The sequence below is a fragment of the Rutilus rutilus genome (assembly GCF_951802725.1).
Source record: "Rutilus rutilus genome assembly, chromosome: 9".
Taxonomy (NCBI): Eukaryota; Metazoa; Chordata; class Actinopteri; order Cypriniformes; family Leuciscidae; genus Rutilus; species Rutilus rutilus.
This window is the reverse complement of record NC_140223.1, coordinates 6652716-6657939: the sequence shown is the minus strand read 5'-3', so window position 1 is coordinate 6657939 and position 5224 is coordinate 6652716.

Below are 5224 nucleotides of genomic sequence, written 5' to 3'. Positions count from 1 at the left end.
ATGTCACATATCACAACCCTCTACCGCCACCTACTGGCCAATATGCACAGAATAACACAAAACATGCTAAAGGAGGTCCTTCAAAACATGTGTATTGATCATCTGATTCAACCATGTAGGCACTGCAGTACAAAAACATGTGCTAAATTAGATCTATTGAAGCCTTAAAAATACATTTGCGACAAATATTAAAATTAGTAGTCTAGCATGCAGTAAAATAGTCAAGTCACCTTTATTTAAATAGCACTTTTTACAATACAGTTTGTTTCAAAGCAGCTTTACAATGAGAACAGGAAAATAATGCAACAATGTTTGTTTCGGCTGTACAGCAGAAAATAGCGTCACAGTCCAGTTTAAGTAAGTTCATTGATGGTTCATTTTTGTTGTAAAAAAGTTATTAATTTAGGTAATTTATCCGATGGCAAACCAATGGACGAGTCTGGGTTTGGTTGCCAGGAGAACGGTACTCGACTGACTGCATTGTACATTGTGTTTCAGGGGTTGTGATTGGCCGCTTAGTTCCAGTGAAAGGAACTCTTAATGCTTCAGCATACCAAGACATTTTGGACAATTTCATGCTCCCAACTTTGTGGGAACAGTTTGGGAATGGTCCCTTCCGGTTCCTGACTGTGTACCAGTGCACAAAGCAAGGTCCATAAAGACATGGATGAGCGAGTTTAGTGTGGAGGAACATGACTGGCCTGCACAGAGTCCTGACCTCATCCCGATAGAACACCTTTGGGATGAGTTAGAGCGGAGACTGCGAGCCAGGCCTTCTCGTCCAACATCAGTGCCTGACCTCACAATGCGCTTCTAGAAGAATGGTCAAAAATTCCCATAAACACACTCCTAAACCTTGTGGAAAGCCTTCCCAGAAGAGTTGAAGCTGCAAAGGGTGGGCCAACTCCATATTAAACCCTACGGATTAAGAATGGGATATCATTAAAGTTCATGTGCATGTAAAGGCAGACGTCCCAAAACTTTTGGCAATATAGTGTATCTTCTGAACAAACTATACACAGAAAAAAACAGGCTATTGACCTGTGTCCTGAAACCAATCAATACTGAAATCAAGGGTCAAGAATCCCCTACACCCACTCAGTGAGCGTGAGAGAGTTATGGTAAAAAAATTTTATATTTGCAAATCCCTCGATCCCTTCCTAATATGGTGTCTGAAAAGATTTTATCATTAAAATAAGTAAAGTAAATATTTTTGATGAGCAATTAAACAATACATATATTTACTTGAGATCCTACACCATGATGAAGATTTACCATGTTTGTTTTTCTGCCTGTTGTTTGTAACATTGTAGACTTCCCGATATATTATTGTGAGTTCTTTTGGTTTTTAGGAATAATAGTATGTCTTGTACTTGGCTGTGATGGGATGAGTGAAGTTTCTGACTTCTCAATGACTTTGGTTAAAGTGATTTGTCATTGATATTTGTTTGTTTTTCAAAAATGTGGTTGTTGTTGGTTGATCCAGTTCAATTAATAAGGACAATTAATAAGGACAAAATAAATATTCTACAGCTTGAGGACCTACAATGGATATAAAGTGCCCTCTTAACAAGCTGAAAGAACTTGATTATAGAATTCTTTATAATTACTATAACTGTAACTCTTTTCTTACTAATTTCAAGACATCTCTTCACATTCTGTAGCTAAACTTGAAACTATACCTCACTTGTTTTTTGAACAAGATTATGCAAATTAGTATCTTGGCTTTTTTTTTTCAGCTTAAAACAAACATTTTTTTATTTTTGAAACAACAAATGTACTGTTTTTGATTTGGGATTTGGGGACTTAAAGATTAGGATTTAGATTTTGCAAAATAAGGGATATCCATTCACGTATATATAATAAGGGATATCCAGAGACACATTATTTATTATAAAGATTACATGACTCTACATCATGCTCTTATTTAGATTAAGTTGTATCTTTTAGAAAATCACCACACATTTTTCAGAGATGCTGGTGGTCCATGGCGCGGCACAAGTAAAGTTTGTCTTGAGCGAATATTTAATTTTACTCGTCTTAATTCAAAGCATGATCTTACTTTTTCTACGGTAGCTATGATCTATTGCACTTATTATTATTTTTTTTTTTTTTTTTTTTTTAACCTTTATTTACCCAGGTGAGCACATTGAGAACACTTTCTCATTTACAATGGCGACCTGGCCAAGATAAAAGCATCGAGGTACAAAGTTACACATGTAATTACAGGACAAAGAGATCAGACATACAAATTATACAAGTAGTGCAAAAGGTGTCAATATATTGAGGTAATGATTGTTAGATAAAATGGGATAAAAAAAAAAAAAGCCATGGTATATTAAAATGTACAAATAAATATATTAATGGCTAAAGTGTGAATCGGGTTAGCATGTACAATGGTCTGACAATGTATTTGCTAATAATAATTTAAATGTGGATAACGGAACAATGGATTCAAGCTTCAGAGATTTTTGAAGTGTATTCCAATCATTAGCAGCGGAGAACTGGAAAGAAAGGCGGCCAAAGGAGGTACGAGCTTTAGTAGCAGTCAAAGTGATATACCTGCTTGAACGAAGGTTAAGGTTAAGGAGAAGGTTAATCTCTAGAGATTAATGATCTTAGATAAGGTGGGGTTTTATACAGTAGACATTTATAGATGAAATGATACCAATGTTTTTGACGTCGGGTCTGTAATGAAGACCAGCCGATTAAACTATAGAGGTTGCAGTGGTGGGTATTATATGGAGCATTGGTGACAAAACGGATGGCGGTATGGTATACAACATCTAGTTTACTAAGGAGAGAGTTTTTCATCGGTCGTTTGTCCCTTGACTAATCTTTTGAAGAATTCCGCTAAATTTGAGTGGACTTCACATTGTCAAAAGGCATTTGAGAATGTGAAGTTGCTGTTGACTGCTGCCCCTGTCTTGGCAGCGCCCCAAAGTGGTCTTCCGTTTGAGATTCAGGTTGACGCAAGTCAAGTGGGAGCAGGGGCGGTTCTTCTCCAGACTCATCATGGTGGTATCAGTCATCCAGTTAGTTATTTCTCACGCAAGTTTAATTCATATCAATTCAATTATTCTGTTATTGAGAAGGAGATGCTGGCACTGATTTGGGCACTACAACATTTTGATGTGTATGTTGGGGGAGGGTCCCCAGTTGTCATTTATTCGGATCACAATCCTTTGACATTTCTTCATTCGTTGCAGAGTCCGAGTCAACGTTTAATGAGGTGGATATTGTTCTTACAGCCTTATAATTTGACGATTAAACACATCAAGGGAATTGAGAATGTTTTGGCGGATACCCTGTCACGTGCCCCTGTGCTGGAGTGAGATTGTGGTCTTCAATTGATGTAAGTTGACCTACCTTTAATTATGTAAGTTGTTTATTTTGATGTGGGATATTTTTTTTTAGGGGGGTTTGTTAGGATTGTCTTGGTTTGGGTGTTTTGGTTTCTTTCTTTTCATTGGCAGGTTCTGTGATTGAGGCGTGATTGGAGTCCACCTGATGCTCGTCTTGGCTGTTATTTAACCTTGGTGCGAGAGTTTGTTGGCGCGGCTGCTCTTTGTTGCTTGAGCAGTTTGCCAGAGCCATGCTCCAATTATGTGTTATTGTGTTTTGTTATAATAAATATTATGTTCAAATGTGATTCCGCTGTGTCGTCTCCCTTTATGTTACATCTTTGAGCCAGGTGTAACACAATTCTATAAATAATATCACCAAAGTCAATAATTGGAAGGATGGTCATTTTCACAAGGGCGAGTTTTGCTGGGAAAGTGAGAGAGGCTTTATTACGGAATAAAAAGCCAATCCTGGATTTAATTTTAGTTTGGAGCTGATTAATGTGGGTCTGGAAAGAAAGAGAGGAGTCTAACCAAACCCCTAGGTATTTGTAATTGTCTACCTGGTCTATAGCAGACCCATCTAGTGTGGTGATGCTTAATGTGCAGGTAGGTATAGTGTGAGATCGGTTAAAAAGCATACATTTAGTTTTGGTAGAATTTAGAAGCAGTTGAAGGGAACGGAATGAATGCTGTATATTATTAAAACTTTCTTGAAGATTTTTTAACACAGTGTCCAACAACGGGCCGGCCGTATAAAGGATGGTGTCGTCTGCATAGAGGTGGATCAAAGAGTCACCTGCTGCAAGAGCAACGTCATTAATATATACAGAAAATAGAATCGGCCCGAGAATTGATCCCTGAGGCACCCCCATGGAGACAGCAAGAGGACTGGAAAGAAGGCCCTCTGACTTAACACATTGAAACCTATCAGAGAAATAATTTGTGAACCAAGCAAGGCAATCATCTGAGAAACCCAAATTCCTTAATCTATCAATTAAGATGTTATGATTGACAGAATCAAAGGCCTTGGCCAGGTCAATAAAGACTGCTGCGCAATAGTGTCTTTGATCAATAGCAGCTATGATGTCGTTTGTGACTTTAAGTGTAGCTGAAGTGCACCCATGACCGGCTCGGAAACCAGATTGCATTTCGGAAAGACTGTGATGAGATTCGAAATAGTGAATAATTTGTTTATTGATAATTCTTTCGAAGTCCTTTGAGATGCAAGGGAGAATGGAGATTGGTCTGTAGCAGTTTGGATCTAAACTATCCCCTCCTTTGAATAAAGGGATTACTGCAGCAGTTTTCCAATCTTTAGGTAGTTCTGATGAGTTAAGAGAAAGGTTAAAAAGACTGGTGATGGGAGTAGCAATAATTACTGCAGACAACTTTAAAAAGGAAGGGTCCAGATTGTCTAATCCTGATGATTTGAAGGGGTCAAGATGCTGCAACTAGGGTGACCACCCGTCCCGCGTAGCGCGTGCGCGCACAGCGTTTGAAACCCAATTCATGCGTCCCGCAAATTGAGACCGTGTCACGCATAATCTATGCTTGCTAAAAAAAAGGTTGGTCGCTCTATATCCTCGAGCCCCAGGCAGCCAAACGAACATTACTTGACAGTTCAGCACGCTACTGTTGCCACACCCACCCCTCAGTTGAACTGCTAACTAGGTTGTCGTCAACTTTTTCGTTGTTGTCATGACAGCGCACGCACGTGCATAGGAAGGAACTTTTGGATGCGCGCTTTGCAATTCGAAAAATGGAGAAAGAGACTGAGTCTGAGAGGCACCGCCATCATCAATTAAAAAGAGAAGGTGTGGGTACAAGAAAGACTGGGAAAATGAATATTTGTGGCTGAAAGGTGTTGAGGGGGATAC